Here is a 24559-nt window from a genome sequence, read left to right as displayed (position 1 = left end):
TGGCCTTCCTTTTTCTAATCCATCCTTAGAATCATCCAGCATAAATTCATCTTTCCCTGTTGAGATATATCGCCAGTTTTTTCAGTGGGGGGGAATACATCCTCTCTTGCTGCATTCAAGCTAAACAGACCTGGACCTAATTTTGTTGACCATCGATGTGACCTTGGTGGTCTAGGGTTCATGGCTCCCACACATTCAGGGGATGGGTGCCGAGGAAGCAGGGTAGCACGCGGGGTTTGGGGGTTGGTCAGACCTGGGTCCACTTCTGTTACTTACTAGCTGGGAAGCTTTTAGTGAGTTATTTGGCCTCTAAATTTCAGCCTCCTCATCCATAAAATGAGGATAAAACCTTCCACCTGGGGTTAATGAGGGCAAAATGCTCTAAGTCATACAAAGAGTTTAGCAGTTGATCACACAAGGAAGCTGTGCTTAGTAAGTAGTATTTATGCGAGATGTCATTGTGGAAGCACCATCAGATCTGCTGTGACTTTGAAAGAAGGCTATGCACAATAAATAGAGTTGGGACATTTCCCAAGTGTTAGTTTGGAGACTGGATGAATGGAAGTTTCTGGAAGTGTAGGCACCTTTCCCCCAAAGAAACTTACTCTTTAAGACTGATACCAAAAAGGGAGGTACATAACAGACAGAAGGAGGGGTATTCTTGTCAAGTATGGAAGACAAAGAGCTAAACATCAAAGCAATGTCTTTTTTTTTAAGTGGTTGAATTCCTGAGTGATCAGTTACTACTGCCTGGAAAAACACTTGCAGATGGTATTATGGGCCTTCAAATGAGTGGCTGTAGTAATAAAAAGTTACATCCACTTTAACATGCGTGGCATGGAACAATTTATGAGAGCTCAGAACAAGCTGACGCAGGCTCAAAATCGTCCCCCACAACACGCAACGTGAGAAGAGGTCTGAACCACCTGGAGATGTGAGGTTGTTAGGCACCCACAGAGTGAACTGCGGCTCCCTGGAGCTGGTAGGCTTCCCAGCCTGCACACAGCTGACAGGTTATGCAGGAGCCCGCTTCCTGCGGTTCCACTTGCAACTGACTCCAGTGCTTCTTGGAAGAAAGTCTCTGTTACAGGCTAAATGTGTCCCCCCAAAATTCATATGTTGAAATCTACGCCCCCAGCGGGACAGTTTTAGAAGGTGGGGCCTTTGGGAGGTGATTAGGTCATGTAATCGCTAATAGGATTAGTGCCCTTATGAAAGGGACCTCTGAGAGCTCCCTCACCCCTTCTGCCACATGAGGATGCAGCAAGAAGATGCCAGTTACGAGCCGAGAAGCAGATTTTCACCAGACACTGAATCTGCCAGTGCCTTGACTTTGGACTTCCCACCCTCCAAAACTGACCTACAAGACCCTACAGGAGCTGCCAGCCTCTCCTGCCCCTACCGCACCCGTCTCTGACCTCAGCTATTAACACTCTCCCACTCGCTGACCACATCCCAGCACCACCCTGGTCTTTCTTTTCTTCCTCGTGTCCACTGAGCTCCTCGCTATCTCAGGGCCTCAGCACCCGTGGTTCCCTCTGCTGGGAATGCAGCCCCTGGAGCATCTCAGGGCTGGCTCCTCCCTTCTGCTGGCAGGACAGTTCAGACACCATCTCTTTCCTGAGGCTCTCCCCAACCAGCTCACATGCTCCTGCCTCTATTCTACTGCCTTAAGGCACTTTCCTTTTGGCACTGATCACTAATTTATTTCGTTTACTTGTTTGTTGTTTGTCTTGTCTGCCCTCTGCCACCCCACTGGACTGTATGCCTCAGAGAATGAAGCTCTGCAAACAAAGCAGATCCACAATACTAGGTCCCCCATCCAGAACAGCGCCTGGTACATAGTATGTGCTCAAAAGCTATGTGTTTAATAACAAATGAATTCAGCAGAAACCAAAATAACTATAACAACTGTAACTTAAATCACTACAATATGCAGAAGGGAAAGCACATGCTCTGTGCCCTCAAAAAGAACTCAAATGTATTTCAGCTCTAAGCCAGCTGTATTCATACAAGGCTCTCAAGGACTCTGGGAAGTTGAGATTGTTACCCCCATTTTAAAGACGAGGGAACTGAGGCTCCTAGTGATTGAGTGACTTGCCCAGGGTCACACAGGGCAGCTGTACTGGTTGGCTATGGCCTGAGTCCAGTCCTGACTTGGGATGCCTGTGACATCACAGCTATTAGATGTTTTGCTATCACTCCATGATGGTTAATTTTATGTGACAAGTTGGCTGGGCCACAGAGCCCAGATAATTGGTCAAACATTATTCTGAATGTTTCTGTGAATGTGATTTTTTTGGATGAAGTTAACATTTAACTTGATAGACATTTAATAAAGCAGATTATCCTCCATAATGTGAGTGGGCCTTATCCAATCAGTTGAAGGCCTGACTAGAACAAAGATGTCCCCCTAGCAAGAGGGATTCTGCCACCAGACTGCCTTTGGACTTGATCTGCAGCACTCCCCCGAGTCTCCAGCTTATTCCCCTAACCTATCTGAAGGGAAATAGGATTTGAATCTGGTATACAGTGTTTCAGAACCTATGTTCTTTCCACTGAGCTGTGATGCATCCCAGAGGGGAAAAAACGGGAGGAAATGGGCACATGAGCAAGAGAGAGATAAAGACATGAACAGGCTCAAACAAGGAATGGGTGGATCTTGCCACTGGGGACCGGGCTCAGCCCTTCAAGTTCCTGACGAGAGAATTTCTGGGCCTGCTGAGGGATGATGGTATCAGGAAAGGATGATTTCCGGCAGGGGTGCAGTTGGGTTAAAAATGTCTTGCCCAAATCTCAATGTTTTAGAACTCCAAGTTACAAGTTGGTGAAATCTGGCAGCACGATATGCTGTGGTTTCCCAGCACAACCCATTAAGCCTCTGACTTAGGACTCCAACGTTCAGGTAAGACCTTACCCCAAGACAGACAGAGGGGGTTTGATGAGGCTGTTGTCACTCAAACTCTCGTATTATTTCTATGAAGATATGGGCAAGAGGCACGTGGTTGAGAAATTGGGAGTACTTAATCCAATTAGTAAATCAAGCCCTTGATGTGCTATTACGTCCAAAAATGCTTTTAAATTGCCATGTTTTAAGCAGAAAGATGAAAACAGAGATATTTTATTAAATATTTATATCATTAATAAACACAAGAGAATCACTGAATTTTTTTTCTTTTTTTCTTCTTTTTATTTTGAATTAACTTTTCCATTTGGGTTCAATGCACATTTCATAGACATACTCTTTTCTCTTGATGTGAGGGAACTTAATTACAAGAGCACAACTGGACTTCTACTCTGTATGAAAATGAGGCAAATGAAATTGCTTTCCCCCTCAAAGGTTGTTGCTATGAAGAAACACAATTGAGTATGACAGTTCTCTGCTACCCAGGAATTGTTTTTTGGATGAAGTTTGGGGATTATATGCAATTATACTACAGCAAATTTTCCATGACCATTCATGTTCAAGGACTTATTTTAAAAACAGAAGGAAAGCCTAAGCACAGAACAAACAGAACCATGATAACAAGTGTCCTTTATACCTCTCTTACATCAGTGTAACAGTATTATATCTGCTTATCAGAAATCACTATAATGGAAAACGTGGAGCAGTCTGCAGGAAAATCCTATCCGCAAGGCGTGGCATCTTTTTGTACCTCCTTTTCCAAGCCCCCAGTAGTCACTCTTCTTCCTTGTTGCACAGTTCTTCCTTCCTCACTCTATGGCCAGATAAGACAAAGAGAAAGATGAGTGACTATGGCGTCTGGCAACTTGGCACCGCGCGGTGCTCTGGATGGATGGGCAGTCCTGGCTCCTGGCTTGTTCCCCCAGTTCTCGGCAATTAGGTCTGCAGATGGCTTCCCCCGCAAGGACCATGGCCCAGGAATGCTGCCTAAAGCCTAGCAGGCTGTGCACTGCACAGTGGTGGGGTCTGGATGGGGGAGAAGTGGACAAGATTCACACATAGTGCAGTGGGAACGGGGCCCTGGAGCTATGCAACGTTGTGGCACACCCCACTCTCCAAACGAAATCCCCCAGAGGCAAAGGTAATCCATCCCCTCTCTGAGTGGTCCCTGGGAGGTGGCCCGCAGCTCCTTATCTCCACTGTCAGCAACAGTACAAAGGGGCCTCTCTGGCATCCAGCCCTAGAGCCCTCTGGCCCTGAGTCGAACTCTGGGTTCACGCAGCTTCTGAGCCACAGCACTCCTTCCCCCACCGCTTCGGTTGGCTTAGGGCTCTAGGAGTAGGCTACTGACTCAGTTGCCCTATGTGGTGACAGCTGGCTGCCCTGCTCCCTCACCCAGCTCCTCATTCTCGGGTGGCACCCTGGCACATCTGCCTCTCCCTTTCACAGGGCCTGCATCCTGCCCTAATCCTACCCCAGAGTTCATGGTCAGGTCTTCTGGAACAATGACCACTGCCTGCCAGACTTCTGAATTGCCTCTGCTGGATCCCACCAACCTGGCTGGATATCCCCAAATCCAAAATATGGGATGAGCTGGAATGGCTGCCCCCTGGACACACTGGGGTTCTGGCTGTTCTCTTCCAACACCTCCTAAAGCTCCTGGCTTCCATCTCATTCTGCGAAGTGAGCTCCATCCAATCCATTATGCTGCTCCATCTCTGACAAGTGTCCCTTGAGAAATATTTCAGGGAAGAATTTTATCTGATCACTACAGGCAATGATCAAAGAAAACTAATTCCACTGTGTTTGTTACAACATCAGTGAAAGAAGTCAAGAATACAGTCTCAGAAGAAGCATAAAGTATGCAATAAAGGCTAATACATAATTAATGCCTATGCTGCCTCTAACATGGCACTCCTCAAAACCAAGCACACGACGTGTAATTACTCCTCACACCATCATAAAACAGGGAGTGGGCAGATGCTAGTTGCCTCTTATAAGTAAGGAAATGGGAGAAAAGCCAAGTAATTTCTCCAAAGGAAACCACCAATGGAAAGTAGAATGAAACCCAATAATCTTGAAACCCAGTTGTGATGCACTTAAAATGTCAGTATAAATCTCCATCTCAAATTTCCACTAATCTAAGGCAATCACTTGGCATTATCAGTTTTACAGTATCTGCTGTTGAGAATCCCAGCGCTGTCACAAGGTTGAACCAGTTTACGAGTTACACAAGAAAATGAGTCTAATTACTCACAAATGGCCACGTGGTCCAATGGGTAAGAGCACAGAATCTACGTCATGTTGCTTCTGTTTCAGTCTCAGTTCGACTGCTTACTCATATAGCTCTTTTGTAAAGATTAATAAAATTAGTAGTTAGATAGATAATGGATGCTGTTTAGACGAATACGTACACTGAGTATACGATGAGTACTGTGCATGCAGTAGCTCTTACTATCTATCACATTGTATTCAGGTTTCATTTTGACCCAAAATGGAATTAATTACCCATCTTGATCATGCTTGTTATTCATCACAATTGGTTTGAAAGATCTCCGGTTTAAAAAAGAATTAAAAATACATCCTCCAAGAGGAGTTAAATATATAGTCAACAGAATGATTCTACAAGTTCTAAAGGCAACAAAGGCCTCGCTAGAATATTCTGAAAGGGGCCACAGATTCAGATGTCTCCAGGCAGACTGTGTGAAATCGAGAAGTAGCCTGGTGTAAGACAACAGGAAAACATTTTAAAGTAATGTTGGCTAAACAAAGCATGCCTTCAGGGGATGTTAGTGAGTTCATGATGAATTAGTTCTAATATTATTTATTTGTAGCTGTTTGGTATCTTCTCTCTCACACTCATAAAAGAAAGCTTTAAATATACAAACAGATTGAATTACATTCCTTGTGCAGGCCTTCTTCTTCATCCTTTAAAAGAGCCTGCAACTGATTCTAGGTTGGAGGTGAATTTACTACGGAGTCAATCCACTCTTGTTTGGATGATTCTAATTATTCTAGCAACTCCTCAGCCTGCAATCGGTGAGATATATTTGTGCCTATTTATGTAAATCTAATTTGTGTTCTTGAGAATTTGGGTTTTTGTTTGTTCTCTTTTCTCCATTAGAGTGGAAATTCCTCAAGTGTAAGAACCGTGTTTCAACTCAGCCTAATAATCAAACATATCTATTAAGTACCTAATTGTATCCAGTGCTGAGCTGGGCAAATAGAGATTTCAGAGCTCAACCTTGCCTTTCATTCTTGTAGTCTCCGAGGTGGCTCAGTTCAGTGAAATGCTCCAAAGAGCCGTGACTGTTTCTCTGAAATATTTGCCAAGGGGTTCCACTGTGCCAGATCCCTTCCAAGTGCCTCAGACCTGTTGTCTCATGTAATTCCACAACAACTCTACAAGGCCATTCCTATTATTATCCCCATTTTACAGATTAGGAAGCTTTAGCAGAGGAGATGAAACACCTTGCTAAGGTGGCACGGCTGTTAAATGTGGAGTCAGGCTGAGAACCATGCTCTAGTTCCCAGTCTGCCTTCTGCATACCACGTGTGTGCACAATGGACCTGCAGTGAATGTAGCTCTCCTGGAATTCTTGTGCAGACCGTCCTCACCCCCAGTGCAGGCACTTTCTAGTATATGAATTTTTGGACACATATAATAATAATAGAAGGGCAGGCTCATTGGTTATAGGTATCTATTTTTCCTCCTGCCCCCAAGCCCTAGACATAGTAGGAAAAATAATTTTTCTAACATTAACTCTGTAACGTTGAGAAGAAAAAGAAATGTTAGTGATTTCCCGGGTAAAAGGAAGCAGATGGGGATAGGATTTACGGAGAAATGAGAGTAGAGAAAATCATGGCTGCAGGAGACATTTCTCAGAAATTTACAGATCAAGTTGACAAAAATATAAGTGAGCCCAGGGGCTACTGGAACAGCACAACTTATAAACTTGATCTAGTAACTATACAGAATTTTCTAAACAAAAATAGAGAATCATTATTCTCTTCAAACATCCATAAAGCATTCACAAAAACATGAATTATGCTAAAAATAAAATTCCCCAAAGCATAAATCTCAGAGGCCACCTTTGCTGCCCATACTGCATTAAAATCTGAAACTAGCAATAAGACAGAAGAAAAAAAACTTTGGAAATGATGATCGAAATATAACCCTTTAATTTGTTCGTATTATTCAGAATTATTATTTAGAAATGAATCTAAGTGCCATGTACATAAATAGTGGCAAAGATACCATGAAGGCAGTTTTGCTAGGGTAGCGGATGGAGATGGAGAGAACAGAATGGACAGAGGAGCTACTGAGAAGTAGAACCAACAGAACTTGGAAACAGATTCGAATGGTCCCCTGCCAGCCCTTCGCTGCCTGGAGTCCAGCCTTGCTTTGTTTGAACAAGACTTTGTCTGGCTTGTTCAGCACTGGATCCCAGTACCTAGTACAGACCCAGACCCAAGTCAAGTGATATATGTATTTCTGGTGAAAATCTTTCTTAGGCCTCTCCACTCAGCACGGACTCCCGTTCAATGAGGCCACCAACACTTGGTTACAACCCTCTCTCCTCTCCAGCAAATACCGTGCCTGACCGAAGCTATGAGAGAGGAACACCATCTTACCTTTACATATACTTTGCAACTGACAAAACTCTTCATGTAAACTATCTAGTTACAATTCTTAAAACAAGATTATTCTCATTTTTCAGATGCTGAAACTGACACCCAGCTTATCCAAAGTCACAGTTGGCAAGTGGCAGAGATAATATTTGGACTTGGCTACTCTAAACGAAAATTGAATAGTCTATGAAAATAAGTAAATAATCTAACATGTATTAATTTGCTGAGTGCCTCCTATGTGCTAAGTACCATGCTGGTGCTTTTTAGTAATCATTACCTTATTTTGTCCTCACAAGAACTTTGCAAGGTATTTATAATACAGATCCATTTTCTAAACTAATGAGGAAACCAGATGGGGACCTGCCCAAGCTCACAAGTAGAGGGGCCAGAGTTTGAACCCAGGTCATGAGTTCAAGGCTCATGCCCTTTTCCAAAGGTACACTGCCTCTCATAGGACCCCATGGATTCAACTTCATTATCAAGGCACTGTTAAGTAAAAATTTCAATACAATTTAATCATGATCTGGATCTTTTCTCAAGGAGGATGCTGTTTTTGTAATATGAAAGTGATGTTTTACAAAACTAAGCTAAGGGACTGTTTGAGAAATCGAAGTACTATTGATTGCTTAACAGCTGCTGTATAAATTTCCCGGGACACAAATCGTCTACTATTCTTTAAAGAGCAGGAGCCCAATATCTGGAAGAAGCTGGACAAATGACAGCACGATGCATATGAGAATCCAGGAGAAAACCAACAATATAAACCAACAATAGGGGTGGTTTATAAATATTTCATAGGCTCAGGAGCTATCTGTCCTAGAGTTCTAGTTTTGATAATCATCATAATCAGTTACTTTAAAGAGACTATCTGGAATAGAACCTTAAATTCTGATAGGTAACTACAGCAATATTATAAATGCACGAATCATCTGGATTAATTTTATGTGAACTGTAGTTTAAAAGATATCAATTTATTGATTTAAGAAATAGGTTTGGAGACAGAAGCAATTCTTGGATACCTTCATACAGTAAAATGAATAGCTCTAATTACTGAGTGTGACACCCACTTTGTGTTTGCTACAAATGTTAGAGACATAAATTGCAAAGCTACTTAGCATTCCATATATTAAAAGTGTTTTGAAATTAGGATCAATGTCTAGCCACATACGAAAATTGTCCTGAAAGAATGACCTGTTTGTTCACAGTTTTTCAGAAGGAAATGAAAATACTAAGGAATTTATGTTAGGACAAATAACAGCTTGGTAACTGGGCTCATTTAGTCATTCTTTTACTCATTCACGAGTTCAAGGAGCATTTATGGGATAGCTACTAAGTGCCTGTAGGTTAATTCTTTGGGGGAAGGACAAAGGTGTAGGTAAGCTAGAGCGAGTATACTTCATTGATTAGTACTCCTGTAAAAACACAGGAGACATACTTGACATACAATAAACTGCACATTTTAAAGAGTACAATCTGATAAATTCTGACTTTATATACAACTGGGAAATCATCACAATTAAGATAATGAACATAACCATTATTCCAAAACTCTCCTTATGCCCCTTGGTAATCTCCCCCCCCCACCTCTCTCCACCAGCCCCACCCCTTAGTTCCCCAGGCTACAACTGATCTACTTCTGTCACTACAGATTAGTGTGCATTTTGCATAATTTCATGTAACTGGAATCACACAGTATGTACTCTTTTTGTTGTTGTTTGGATTCTTTAACTTGGTATAATAATTTTAAGATTCATCCATGTGGTTACATGTATCAGTAATTTATTCCTTTTATTTCTTAGTAGTATTCCATGATGAGGATACACAACTTATATTTCCATTCACTTTTTGATAGACATTTGTGCTGTTTCCAGCTTTAGTTTCCTATAAATAAAGCTGTGAATATTTGTGTACAAGTTTTTGTGTAAAGTTTCCATTTCTCTTAAATATACAGCAGTGTAATGGCTGATTTATATGGTAGATGCACGTTTAACTTTGCAATAAACTGCCGAACTGTTTTCCAAACCGGTTACATTCCTACCAGCAGTGAGAGCTTCAGGCGTTCCATAGAGAGTTCCAGAAGTTCCAATGTTCCTTTCCAACACTTCTTATGGTCAGTCTTTTTAATTTTAGCCATATGTTATCTACAAATATTTTTCCAATCCATAGCTTATATTTTCATTCTCTTACCAGCGTCTTTTGAAGAGTAGAAAGGCATATATGAGAAAAATAAGTTGAATCTTGTTTTTTTTGGTTTTGTATTTGCTTTTAATCCAGTCAGATAATCTCTGTCTTTTGATTGCAGTGTTTAATCTGTTCATTTTTAGTTTATAATTATTGATGTGATTGAATTTACATCTGCCATTTTGTTATTTATTTTCTATATATTTCATAGCCTTTTTGTTTGTTTCTTCTTTTTTTTCAGGTTCTACATTGCTCACAAGGGCTTTTTTAAAATAATTAATTAATTAATTAATTGAGTTATAGTTAGTTTACAATGTTATGTAGATTTCCGGTGTACAGCACAGTTTTTCAGTTATACATGAATATACATATATTCGTTTTCATATTCTTTTTCACTGTGAGCTACTACAAGATCTTGAATATATTTCCCTGTGCTATACAGTAAAAACTTGTTTATCTATTCTATATATACCTGTCAGGATCTATAAATCTTGAAATCCCAGTCTGTCCCTTCCCACTCCCCTCTCCCGTTTCTTCTTTACTGCATTCGTCTGTATTAAACAGGTATTTCCTAGCACACTATATTAAATCCTTTGTTGGTTTTTTTAAACTATTTTTGAATTATTTTCTTAGTGGTTGCTCTGAGGATTACAATGTACATCTTAATTTATCACAATCTATTTCAGATTAATACTAACTTAATTTCACGAAAACAGAAAAACTTTTCTCTAGTATAGTTCCACTCCCATCTCCCTTCTTTGTGGGATTGTCAGTATATAATTTCATCTATATGTATTACAGATTCAACAATACAGTTTTGTTAAGTATTGATTTTTATAATCTTACATCTTTAAAGTTAACAGAAGAAAGAAGAAAAATGTATTAGAGTCTTTGATATTAACTACGTATTTATCATGTAGATACTCTTCATTTCTTCATATGAATTTGACTTATCATTTGGAGTCATTTTCTTGCTCCAATATACCTTTATTTCCTACCCCCTCCATTGTTCTATTATTGTCATATATGTCACACAATTATATGTTGTAGGCTCAATAATACAGTTTTATAATTGTTCATGTCATTGTCTTTTAAATTAATTAACAAGAGAAAATGTCTATTTATACTTTAATAATTACCTTTACTGATTCTCTTATTTCTTTGTGTGGGTTTGAGATACAGTCTGTTGTTATTTCCTTTCAGCTTGAAGAACTTCCTTCAGTATTTCTTGGGCATAGATTTTTGCACTCTGCTTCAAATAAAGCCAGCCTCTCTGCCATACCCTGGTAGAACCACCACAGAGTGGAGTTGAGGGGAAGAGGAGGAAGGCAGTAGCCCTAGGCTAAACTTCCACAGGTTCCCACTGTTCCTTTCAAGGTTCAATAGTTCTTTTGAATAACTTCTCAATCTGTTGTCTGCCTTTGGTCAGTTCCTAGAGCCCCTAAATGACTGTGACCATTTTCTCATTTTAAGTTGCTTCTTGGGAAGAGGATTTGCTGAGACCTTAGCTCAACCACTTAGGAGCCTAAAGTTACCATCTTCATGTTTTCCTCTTCTTATTTGTCCCATCAATTCTTGGTTCTGGTTTGCCTCTTTTTTTGCTTCCTTTTGGATTGATTCACTGTTTTTTAAAGTTCCATTTTATATGCTTTGTTGGCTTATTAGCTATTACTTTTTATTGTGTGATTTTAGTGTTTAGTTTAGGGTTTATATTATACATATTTAACTATTCCTAGTCTACCTTCACATGGTTTTATATCGCATCATTATTTGTCACAGAAAGCTTACGAGAATATACTTCCATTTCTCTCTTCCTGGCCTTTGTGCTATTGTTGTCATTTCACATTTGCATGTATTATAAAACCATAATTCTTTGCTATTTTTTATTTAAATAGTAAATTACATTTTAAGGAGACTGAAATAATATGATAATTTTTATATTTATCTATGTAGTTACCATTTCTGGTATTCTTCATTTCCTTCTGTAGATCCGTATTTCCATCCTGTATCATTTTCCTTCTGCCTGTAGAATTTCATTTAATATTTCCTATTGTTCAGGTCTGCTGGTGATGAATTGTTTCAGCTTTTATATGTATGTATTGCCTTTATTTTGAAAGATATTTTTGCTGGGTAAAGATCCTAGGTTAAGACTTTTTCTCTTTTTTCCCAGTACTTTGAAGATGTTCTTCAACGTCTTATAGGTGGCATTGTTTCCATCAAGAAATCTGGTAGCTATATCTTTGTTCCTCTGTACATGTCTTTTTTCTGTTTCTTATTTAAGATATTTTCTTATCACTTGTTTTAAGTGACTTGGTTATGTGCATTGGTATAGTTTTATGTTCTTGAGCTTGGGTCTGTTGAGCTTTTCTATCTATGGGCTTATAATTTTCATCAAATTTGGATGTTTCAGAGTTTTTTCATTATTGTTTCAAATTATTTTCCTTCCCTGCTCTTTCCTCTCAAGACTCCAACTATAGGAAAATTAAGGCTGTGGAGTTGTCCCACAGCTCACTGATGCTCATTCATCTTACTGTTAGGTTTTTTTCCCCTGTGTTATTTCATTTTGGATAGTTTCTATTGCTATGTTTTCAAGTTTACTAATCCTTCCTTTTGATATTTAATCTGTATTAATCCCACTTAGTGTATTTTTTGTCTTTGATATTATAGTTTCAACCCTAGAAGTTTGAATTGTATCCTTTTTTATGTCTTCTATGTTTCTGTTTAACATACTCTATCTTTCTCTAGCTTCCTTACATGGAATATAGTCACAATAATTGTTTTAATGTCCTTGTCTATTAATTCTGTAATTGGCATCAGTTCTCCATCAGTTTCAATTGATTGCTTTTTCTCTTCATTATGGGCTGTATTTTTCAGCTTCTTTGTATGCCTGGTAAGTTTTAATTTTTTATTTATTCCTAAAAATATTCTTGAGCTTTGATCTGGCATCCAGTTAAATCAGCTGGAAATAGTTTTGGATCTTGCTTTTAAGCTTTGTTAGATGAAATCAGAGGTATATTTAGTCCAGGATTGGTAACTCCACTAATGAGGTAATACCCTTACAGTACTCTAACTAATACTCCATGAATTATGAAGTTTTCCACTATAGCTGTTGGGAGTAGGCACTATTTTCTGCCCTCTGTGAATTTCAGGCACGATTCTCTCTAACTCTTTTGGGTGACTCCTTCCCTTGGCTTGAGTAGTTTCATCACATGGATGCAGTGACCAGTTCTCATTTGAATATTCAACTGGAGCCCTCTGTAGAACTTCAGAGCTCTCTCTTCTCTACAGTACTCCTCCCTGACTGTCTCTTAGCTGCCTGGGCATCCCAGGACTCCCTACCCTGCCTCCTCGATTCAAGGAGTCCACTGAACTCTGCTTAGATTTCCCCTTCCTGGGCTGTGGCCTGGAAGCTTTCTCCAGGCAGAAAGCTGGGGCAATTACAGGACTCATCCCATTAGTTCCCCATCTTGTAGGAATCTCTTTCCTTAATTGCTTGATGTCCAATGTCTTGAGAGCCATTGTTTCTACTAGTTTGTCTTGCTTTTTAGTTGTTTCTGGTGGAACAGAAATCTGTAAAACCTGTTACTTCATTGTGGCCAGAAGTGGAAGTTTCATTAATATTCTTTTGAAAGGACTCTTATTACAGTGTTTTATTCAACATCCACTATGTACCAGGCACTGTGCCTACCATGTTCATTGGCCTGTTAGGTTTTTGTTTTTGTTTCTCAGGAGGGGGCAGCGGGGAAGGTGAGGAAGTAGAATGCAAAAGTGGTAAGATATGATCCCCTCTAAAGGAACTCACAAGTAGCTGGGAAGGCAAGATACACTCACAGTTCAGAGTAAAGACAAACAACACTATAAAGAAGACAAAGACCCAGAAGCATCTGTTCAACAAATACATATTGGGAGCCTGTTCTAGCTCTCATGAAGAACCCTTCGCCTCATGTAGCTTACTTCTTAGTGGAAGATTAAACAGGGTAAAGGAACAAAGGATGACTGGGCGCTATTTTAGAAGGGAAAGCCTTTCTGAACCGCTCCATTGGAGTGGAGACCTGAATTCAATGAAATGAATAGTAAGAGCAGGTGACCTGTAAATCAGTTTCAAAGGAAGAGATTCCCCCTTTAACTGGAGGTAGTCAAGGAAGGCTCATAAAGAAGGTTCCATTTGAATTTCCACAAGATTTTCATAAAGAACAACCCATCGCTGGGGGTGGTGGGGTGGGCAATGATAAGAAAGGGAAAGGCATTTTTGTAGGACAGAGAATAAAGACTCTTGGCTGGAGCAGAGTATTCCAGGATGGGGGCAAATGAAATGTGGAGGAGAGAACTTCAGGGCTCAACTGCAGAAAGCCTGAACGGACAGGCTGAAGGGTTTTTAATCTTTGTTCTTCTGAAATTGCTTAGGAAGTGAGGCAGCCTAAGTACTAGGATAACCACTCAAGCCTCCATGTATACAGGACAAAGCAGAGGTATGGCACAAAGACAGAAGTCAGCAGGAGCGGCAGCGTGGGAGGGTACGCTGAACCTGGAGTGGGGATGGGAAGATGGCTTCACCCCTCAGAGGAAGAATCAGCAGTTCTTGGACACTCAGTGAGGTGTTGGGCAGCCAAGGGGTAAGGGATCCACAATACCACCACTGTCCAAATTCATTGTAAAGGTTTTAACACAAGGACTACAGAGTAGGATGGTAATAGAAGCTTTCTGCAAAGAAATATTCAACTTTAAAATATCAGACTGTTGATTTTAAACTGGTTTTTCACTGTGCCTTTTCTTAATCCACAGATAGGACAGTGATGCCAACCGGCTCTTGTGCTGTAACAGACTTGATTTCCAAGTGAACAGCTCAAATCCAGCATCTCTGAAAAATCTGAAATGTTCCACTTTCCCTGCCAACCAAAGGCACGCATTAAAAAAAAAAAATCACTACTTTCAGAAAGTCTTTTTAGTTTTCCCATCAGGAAAAAGATTTCTGAAAAGACGGAGGCAAGCTCCTTTAGACATCACATAAAGCAAACTATGCTCGAGGGACAATTGCAAATGAACTAAGGGAAGCGTCAGCCAAACGAAATGCGACAAACAACTGTCATATTCCAAATGGTCAATCAAAAGCTGGAACAACTTGAATGTAACAGAAGTCTATTGTGATGAAAATAATGATTCCAGGACAAGGGATACTTAATGATTTGCAAATTTAAGTACAAAATAAATATTCATCCATGTCCAACTGGTAACTTTCAAGCTCTAAGCACTTTGTGTGGCTGGGAGTATTACCTGGAACCGTGGGGCACCTTTAGAGTGAAAGGGGAAACAAATAATTCATCTTCATTTTAATTTCAATACAATTGCAGAATACCGTGCTACACTGGAAATGTGAATGATACACTGAGGGGTATCTTTTTTACATTCCAGAGTATCTCACTGTTTGGCCAGAATGGTTCTCTTACTGGAATTGTTCACAAAGCAACCTATTATATGGTGAGAGGTACCCTCCGGGCACCATTGAAATTAATATGAAAGGAACAATCAAGAATGCCAAGTGCAGAGCATAAAACGCAGGTAGGTGGTGGAAGACAGATAAGCAGCCTAGGAGGTTTAAGTTGCAGAATCTGAAGCCGCAGAAAGATGTGTTATACAATTTACATTACAACCAGTCACGATTTTAGAATGGGTAATGAAAAGCTCATATAGTTAAGTATTGAGTCCATAAAAAAACACAAAAAGCTTTACAACACAGGGGAACTAAATGATGGGTAAATAGACAAAGAAGATAATCAGAGAGCAGGAGGAAAAATCCAAACTCGCTTTCACAAAATTCCTCTGGTTTTGGCAACTTGACCTACACATCACAGGTAGCACTGTCTCTACAGTGGGATTATTTTAAAAGAGACTTTCTCAACCTTGGAACTAGTGACATCTGGGGCCAGATAAGTCTTTGTTGTGGGGGCCGTCTTGCGCATCATGGGACGCTTAGCAGCATCCCTGACCTCTATCTGTTAGTTGCCAGTAGCACCTACTCCCTTAGTTGTGACAACCAAAAATGTCTCCAGACATTGCCAGAGTCCCTCCAGGGGTAAAACAGCCCCCATTTGAGAACCACTCCCTTAAAGGAAAGCAACAATATAAACTACTCCTGTGAATTATTACCCCCTGTAATCACATGGACGTCACCCTTTAAAGAGCATTAATTATAATAAAATGCTAATTTTGGTCAAAAAGTCCTATTGCACACCAATTTAATCTGGAGGGCAACCTAATAGTAGTTTAAAATAACCAATTTCTGTGAGTTCTAGAAAATCTCTTTGCTGATTTCTCCCTCAATCTATTTAAAACACCTGTGAAAGTGTTTGGTTTCCTATTCATTCATGTAGTGAGCAATACTTTTTTGCAAAATAAAACCACAGATCCGCACCCTCTTAGGACATAGAGCAGCTAAACAGTAGTTCAACACTTTCTCCCCTGGATGAGACACTGAGAGAAAGCCAGGTATATTTTGTAAAAGAGAGAGAGGTTTATGTTTACTGTCAGACACTGAAGCAGCAGGAACAGTCTCGTGGTCATCAGGCTATCAGAGATAAGAAGGTTGACCCTTCCTTAAAGGTTACTCCTTAAAATTTGCACCCTAGCTGCATAGTTATTGCTGTAAGTTAAACTAGTTTCTGCTGAGTCTTTTCCTAACCTAGAAACTGGGCTAGATTTTAACGCCAGTAGGGCAGGGACGACGCTTTGTGTGCCATGCTAACTGAGGTATCCGTAACACCCAGCCCAGCGCCTGGTCTATAGCAAGCACATAACAAACATTTCTTGAATGAATGAATGAATGAATGAGGACAAAGATGTCAACTTTCAAGCAAACAGATAAGGATGCCAGCTCCTTAAGGACAGGAGCCTTTTCTTATTCCTGTGCCACAGCCAGCTCTCTGGTTGGCAGCTGGTGCACAGTAGATGGTCAATGAATGCAGAACTCACACGGATAGGAGTTCTCTGCCTGCATCTTTCGGGCAGCAAAGCCCATCTGGGGAGCACAAAGCCAAGGCAGCTGTGCTGCCTGAATCTGATGACCATGCTCATCCGTTCAACTGTGTCCAAGTACAACACAAAGACATATTTCACCATGAGGAAACAAATTAAGACATCTGTGTGGAAAGATTTCAATTTGCACTTTGCAAAAGGACATTGTCACCCCTCTGACAGATGAGGAGGTGGATCTGGTCCCTCAGCATCATGATCCTGTTACTAGAGAACTTCGGAAGTGCCACAATGGCCACTCAAACGGGACGTGACATCACTGGCTATGCTGCAGTCTAGGCAAAGGCTGGGGGACATTCTGTGCTAAATAAGTCACGACAGGCATCAGGAGTTTATCCTCATCCTCGAAGGCATTCTCTCATATTGAAACTTCAACGACTCATCTAAAATGAAAAATCAGAAGGGTGCCGAAACACAGAGCTGCAGGAGGAGTAAGATGTGGCTCTTGGGGAAGGCAAGAGATTCTAAGAATTCTAAGAGAGGGCCCGGTGAATGGCACACTGGGATACACATTAGGCTGGTGGAATGACAGTGCCCAGAAGCTACTGTGAATGGTACTGACAGGCAATAAAATACTCCTTAAAAATCCAGCAAAAGATAAAGAAAGTAGATTGTAGCAACGCTTCAAAAACCAACCATTAGGAGATTAGCACAGACACGGTGAGAAAACACAACTAAAAATTATTCAATCTTACCAAATGCTTGCAGGGAAACTAGACCAAGAAAGCAATCAAAATTAAATAGAAGCAAGGTGTGTTTATGTAATTCAGAAGTTCAAAAAAGAATTGCGAAATGTTTTACAAAGATATTTCAAGGGTTTCTAGCTCCGCTTTAAGAAAAAAAAAATTAATGAGACTTTCATTAAGGTAAAGAAAAGAAGAATACAGTTCTTCTCTATGACCCCGACCCCCATTCCAGGCCCAACCAGTATTGCCAGGAGATGTCGTATTTTGTGTGAGAATCCCAGGGTGCAATCATAAAGTATCACACACATTTATGCAATCTGAGTTAAGTTTGGTTATACACCATATGTGGCAGACCTCTTGAATTAATTGCACTAAATGTTTTCAGTTATAGAAAGAAGATTCATGACTCACAGAGTCCATAAATGAAACACGGCATAGGGGGTAATTACTTGAATTGCATTCTTGAGTCTTTAAAGACAAATTAGCCAACAACGAGAACTTGGTAACTAATGTTGCAATTAGTTACAGGTACAATGCAGTGACCTACGTAACTTACTGTTTTTTAAAAATCTAAAATTTACACAGGTTAATAGCATAGGAGACTGGTCACTGTTACTCACGGCAGAACTGCAGTCCTCTAAGTGCACCCGGGCGGTCTTGTAACCATTGCTTAGCTCTTCATACGGACGTAGGGTTACTCATGTTAGTTCTCGGAACAGGAAAGGCGCAGATCAAACCAGCATTCCCCGAGCATCACCGCGGCCCAGGCACTTGGACAAACAACACCTCACGCGATCTGCCCGTTGCTCCTAAGGGCTTATATCACCAGCAAAGCCCATTAACAATTCCCAGGAAACAAAAATACAAGCGGCGTAACAATATCTAACCTCTTTTTCTTCCCCTGTGCTCAGTCCGGCCTCACCTGCTTGCTGGAGCCGCGCAGAGGCCCTGCCCCCGGCGCTTCAGACCCGAGCTCCCAGGGCGGAAGGGCTGCAGCGACCCCTCAACTCAGCGTCCTAACGGAAGCGCTTCAGCGCTGACGCAACCTAAGATGGCGGCGGCGGCAGCGGCGGCAGCAGCGGCGGCGGCGGAGGGCCGTGTGCAGAGCCGCTGCGCGCGGCACTGGGATCCGGAGCGTGAACACTGCGGCTGCGCACACCCAGCGAGAACCCCGCCCCCTCACCGCCCAGTCCCCGCCTGGCCGGAGAGACACTTATTAAGCAGCCCCACCCACCACCCTTCTGAAAGACTTGTCTCTGGAGTGTTCTCTCTAGAGCTCACTGTGCACTTTTGGATCAAAGAATAAACGTTTGTCTCCTCCTCCTTCTGAACCCAACTTGGTCTTGATGTGGGAAGCCCCATAAAAAGACCGGCAGGACCCCTAGGCAGGGCAGCTGCTTTTCTCCCATCCCCTTCTGGTTCCCTAGCCCAGAGGCTCTATCTCACTTTCTGCCTCTAAAGCAGCTAACTTGCACCTAAAATTCTATTGGTTCCCTGAGCTCATTTCTGCTTGGTTATTTCCTTCACTCCTGATTGGTTATTAGTCTCATTTCTGATTGGTCCACTTCCCTAACTTCTGATTGGTCCATTTGTAGTACTTCATACGCATGGAACTCACTCCTGATTGGTTATTTCTCTCACTCCTGATTGGTCTATTTCTACAAATCTTGTTTCTGGTTGGTCAACTTCTGTTATACCTGATTTGCATATGATGTTGCAAAGTGTAAAATTGGCAGCCTATAAAAGGCCTGTGTAAACCTACAGATGGGGTCCAGAGTTTGAAGTGTTAACTCAGTTGGGTCTGCTGGCATAATAAACCTGAGTTCTCCAACTCTGTGAGTGCTGTTTGGTGTCTTGCCGGGATCCTGGTTGCTATCACAACTGAGCTATAACTCCTAGCTGTAACACGTTTTCCTGCAACAGTCTCATTCTAATGGTACTAGGAGCACCAGGCGGAAAGACCCTTGTTGGGACCAACTCGGGAGGCTCGGTAACAAAGGCCGTCCTTTCCCGCAGTGAGGCAGTGGGGCTGGGGTGGTGATGTCTTTCCCTGGGGAAAGACTGCCCCTTCAAGCCCTCTTGTCACTGAGCTAGGGGTGGGTTGTGTCATAACGTGTCCCTTCTAGGAAACCAGCTGTCCCTCAATCCCTAAACATCTTCCTGGTCCATGGGGTTTGAGTGTAACCAACGGCTGAATCCTAGTCTAGGAAGAAGCGCTTGGCCCAGGCAGGTTGCGGTTAGGTAACTTGGAGAATCTGCGCCCCAGGTTCTCAAGCTGACAGGACCACATGGGCCTAAACTGCAGCAGCCTCACTGCTCCTGGGTAAGTAACTCTGCCTGAGAGATGGCCAACTCAGGGAAACGATGGAGAGACGGAGAGAAACATTATCAACACCATTTGAATTGTACCCTGAAGTCAACTCTATCTCAAACAAAAAATCTTGTTAACTAAATTCTATTCTCTATTGCAATTTCATTAGTTTTTCCCTAATGCCCCTTTTCTGTTCCAGGATCCCGTCCAGGATATCACATTACGTTTAGCCGTCACGTCTTGGACATCTCTGGGCTGTGACGGCTTCTCAAATGTTCCTTGTTTTTGGTGACTTTGAGGAGGACTGGTCAGGTATTTTATAGTATGTCCCTCAATTTTGATTTGTCTGATCCTTTTCTCATAATTAGACTGGGGTTGTCAGGTTCAGGGAGGAACTTACCACATTATATCGAGGTTACATGATTTTTCACTGAGGATGCTGTGAATGCTTTTTAATCAAAGACCATCAAGAACACTCCTGCAATTAAATGAGATAGGTTTGTACGTCCTGCACTGAGGGAGTGCACACTGGGGAGCTGTGGCTGTCTCAGTAGAGGGTGCTGGAAAGAACCTGTAAAGACTTGGGCTTTGGTTGGCTGGTTTGGGGCAGGTCTAAGGAATCAGGACTTCATCTGCATTGTAAGCTCTAGCTGGTCAGAAAACAGGGCAGTTCTATGACTGGTGTCTCAATAAGTCCAATCTATAGGCAGAGGATTCTGGCACAAATTTTTCCTCCCCATAATTGAAACTTTGTGGAAAAAGTGACACCAAAATAGGAGATCACTGCTAATACCTTACAAAATAAAACATAATTACATTATCTGGTTGGATTAACTAGACTTACTGAACTGATGAAGCTCTCTGTCCCAGAACGCAGTCGAGAAGGTGTGCGATGACCAGTGTTGCTTTGTCCTAAGTGAACATCCTTCCTTGAGCCCGGCCTTTCCTCCTGTCAGCCGGCACAACACTGTCGAACACACTGTTGAACATCCTGCACAAAGAACCACTGTCTGAGCACGGCTGCAAGCTGCCCTCATCCAGTAGCAGCCTCGACATTTTACGTCTGTCAAAGCAGAATTTGGACTTTAAACTAGCTATTTCTTTTTATGTGTTTTCTTTTCCTCTCCGAGGATGGATATAGTAAATCTCTAGCTGAAGGCTATTGATCCTTACCTATATTTATCTACCTACTTATAGACAAATACAGCTATCTAAATCTGGTCTGCGGGGAGGGGAGGCTGAACACGGAAAACGCTATCAGGGTGAGGAGGAAAGTCCCACATTTTGGCTGAGAGGTGTGTGTGGTCTTTTGTGGGTGGCACAGCGATCTTGTTTTTGCCTGTGCTCAGATGAAAGTATGAAGTGCCTTTGTTTTGTCTAATTTAATTGCAGTGTCAGAATAACTGAGCTTGGTGTTCTGTGAGATTGGGTCTCAGAGAGGAGTATGGTCTAACTGTGAGAGCCAGACCAGCTTCTGAACGTCAAGGGCATTTTCTTTGTCAGGGCCAACCTCGATCGCCTATGTTTGCCAAGCTCCTCCGCTGCATCATTACTTTCCCCGGTTTCTGCACCGTACTGTACTCTTTGGAAGGGAGTGACAAAGCCTAGGTGACGTTTAAGCGGCGGGAGTTATGCTCCATCTCCTTAAGAGGTTATCCTTCAACTCTGACATCCTTTTCACTTAAGCTGATTTGAGTCAGGTTTTGGGAAACCGGACAGTTCTGATGAGCGTTCTCCGCCTCAGTGTTCCCGTTACTAGGGCTATTGTGCTGATTTCAGGTCCTCTTCCTAACAAAAACTTTACAATGAAGTCACCAAGGGGATTTCTTTGGAAACAGATTAAGGGAGACGATATGTCTAGACCAACGAAGTAGGTTTTTCCAGGTATCCTATTGGAGGATCGCCATATTAGCTAAGAACCAAATGTGCTTCTGGAAGTCTAGGGTGTCCACCATACTCCAGATGGAAGCTTCCTTTGAAAATTCAACTTGAACAGAAAACCAAGTGCTAGTCAGTGTGCCATCTAGAAACGATAAAATGCCATACTAACAGGAGAAGAGTTTCTAACAAATGAACGAAGCAGCATTCTGGCTGTGAGCTGGGATGATCGGAAGAAAACAGGTTGCTCTTTAAAAAATAAAAGTGCTTTTGTTCTGCACTAGAAAAGATAGAGTTCTTTCACTTTAGCAGTCAGTGTCTATTCACCACAAGCATTCTCCTGTGTAGGAAAATCAATAAAGACAATAAATAAATGGCAATCCCATGGAGGGCTGCTTACTAAGTGATTAAATGTTTCAAACCCCAAATACTTGCATGCTTCAGGGATACAAATCTGAATGAACATATGTAAATGGAATTAATGCTCAAATAATTTTCTAGTTACTTAGCACAAATGTGCAATTATTAATACTGCCATAATTTATGTTTGAATATTTTATCCCCGTTTTCCTAAACATAAAACCTTTAATCTACTTTTCTGAGATAACTTGAAAATAGACGTGGGAATCTTTTTAATCATCCCATGCTTTTTAGTGGAGAGAGAAAAGAGACCAAAAAAAGAAGCCTTGCAGGGATGCTTAGTCTGAGATAAAGTGAGATAATTTCTGATGTCTCCCCCCGCCCCACCTCCACCGGAAAGGGAAGCATATGGGTCTTCCCAAATCCATGATGAATGTGGTACTGAGATATTAGTTTATACCTCACTGTTTGCCGCTGTGGATGAAAAATGTTGCCTGATGTACCAGCAAACAGAGGACGCTGAGGCCATCAAACCATCAGCCACAACAGCCCCCCCATGGTGCCCTAGAACTCAGGATGGAGACAAACAGGCTGCCCACAGGCCAAGTCCCTCACACACTACGGCCACCTCCAGCGGCACATCCTGAAGGGACTCAGGATAGGAAAGAACAGGACACTGGCCCTAGATGGCTAAGGTGCACGTCCCAGGAATGATTTCAAAGAGCCCAGATGCTTGCATCTTCCCATACATAGGAAAGCACTAAATTCGTTGACTTGAGATACCTGGTTTTCTTTAATTAACAGGAAACTTTTGATGTTCCAGCTACCTGGTTTTTATTGCAAAAACTCCTATATGTTCTTGCTTCTCCCTTACCTCTTTGGAGCAGTCGCTCAGATCTACCTGAAAGGCTGTCTTCTGGGCTTAAATCCTCAGTTCTGCCCACCAAACAAAACTTAATTCTCAACTTAGGCTGTGCATCTTTTTTCAGTCCACATTGCAAAGACCATGCAAAGGACAGGTTTTACAAGTTATTTATGAGAAAGATTCTCTTGACTTACAATGAGGTGCCTGCGGGAGGTGTAGTACAAAGATGGCGTATTTGAGTCTTCTGACGCATTAACATTGAGAGGAGGGTTTACACCTGAGCCGAGGTGCTTTCTATTTGCTCTTGACTTCCTCCTTGGGGAGCACAGGTGGGCCCTGAAGGGTACCTCCTCGGCCAGCCTGCATCATGCCTCATAGCAGCAGGGGCTCATGTCTTGTTTCTCACCCCAAGCCTGCCGTCACCCTGCCTCGTTGGAAAACTATGGTCCTTTAGATGCTGCCCGAGTGTTTTTTAAACTTTGATGCTGGACAGAAAAGCCTCCATGCCCAAACCCTTCACTGTCCTTCCCATCCTGCCATCCACTCTGGAAGGGAAATAAAGCAGACACTGAGAGAGGTTGAGAAGATAAAGGGATGGCCTCTTGTATCTGCCTCCTTTTTCTTAGAAGGAAGACTTGGGTTGGAATTCCAGTTGTGCTGCCCACTCACTGGATGATGTTGGAGGAAGTTCTTCTCTTGGAACATCTGTTTCATCATCTCTTCAGGAAGAAAGGAAGGAAGGAAGGAAGAGGGAGAAGATGGAAGAAAAGAAGAGGGGAGGCAGGGAGAGGGAAGGAGAAAAAAGGAGTAACCTGGATGGTCTCTAAAGCTTCCTTCTAAATGAGAGTCTACGGTTCTGAAATTCCCAGATATTTTAATCATGTTTGCTGTGTCTGCTACACTTCTCATGTGTCCTGCAGCCTCATCTCTCCCACCTCCTGGCTGCATGGTGGGCACGGGCCTCCTCTCTAGGAATGTCCAACAAGCTAAGATCAGCGTGTAGAATCTTCACTGCCGACCAGCCTCCAACGTCTTGGGCACCTAATAAGGTTTGGAGGAAGTGAGCTGGGTTTAAATGTCAAGGAGACAAATGTAGCTCTAGTTCAATGAAAATTAAACTGTATGGTATCAGGGAATATTGTTGACGTTGACTTTAATAATACAGAATGGAGAACCAAGTGAGAAGTGAAAAACTACGGAAAGTTGGTTTGGTTTTAAAAAGTAAATAATACTATCATTTATGGAAACTCTATTCATGTCTCATTACCACACAGAATCTTGTTATCCTCAAGTATATGTTAAATTAAACTGTTGAAATTTTTAAAATGTCTATTTTTGAATTAAGTATTTCATTCACTTTGTTCAAAATACAAAAGTTGCAAAGTGTGTACAGTGAACAGTCTTCCTCTGATGCTGTCCCTCGGGCATGCAGCTCCCCTCCCCAGGGGCGAACAACATGACTAATTTCTTATGTGTTCTTGTTTATAAAAGTAAATATATAGATTAAATATATATTCTCCCTCTCTTTTTACACAAATGATGACACAACCTAAGTTGTGCACATTTTATGCCCTTAAGAAAAAAATCTGCAGGTCACATGGGCTTAGCCCTCATGATTGTCTGCTCATTAACTTAAGAAAAACTTGGTCTATTTTGATTGTGATTGACTCTATTTGTTTATGGACACAATAAACACATGTACAGAGCTTACAACA

General features: G+C 41.7%; 1 long non-coding RNA gene and 1 pseudogene across 3 annotated transcripts; both read right to left on the bottom strand.

Moving 5' to 3' along the window:
- Positions 1-3180: 3180 nt before the first annotated feature.
- On the bottom strand, positions 3181-18533 carry LOC106730122. Of its 3 annotated transcripts, XR_004323737.1 has the most exons (4): positions 18353-18533; positions 18051-18246; positions 4462-4636; positions 3181-3719 (listed from the first exon to the last, which is right to left on the bottom strand). It is a non-coding gene; the product is annotated as an uncharacterized LOC106730122 (long non-coding RNA). The 3 variants fall into 3 exon arrangements; XR_001366558.2 differs by lacking the exon at positions 18051-18246 and having other exon boundaries at positions 18318-18509; XR_004323736.1 differs by lacking the exon at positions 18051-18246 and having other exon boundaries at positions 18353-18509.
- A 2038-nt stretch (positions 18534-20571) lies between these two features.
- Positions 20572-23210, bottom strand: LOC106730120 (annotated as a pseudogene).
- Between the last annotated feature and the right edge of the window lie 1349 nt (positions 23211-24559).

Source organism: Camelus ferus, chromosome 11 (genome assembly GCF_009834535.1).
Source record: "Camelus ferus isolate YT-003-E chromosome 11, BCGSAC_Cfer_1.0, whole genome shotgun sequence".
NCBI classification, from domain to species: domain Eukaryota; kingdom Metazoa; phylum Chordata; class Mammalia; order Artiodactyla; family Camelidae; genus Camelus; species Camelus ferus.
The sequence above is the reverse complement of the archived record's forward strand: the minus strand, read 5'-3'. Positions and strand labels throughout refer to the sequence as shown.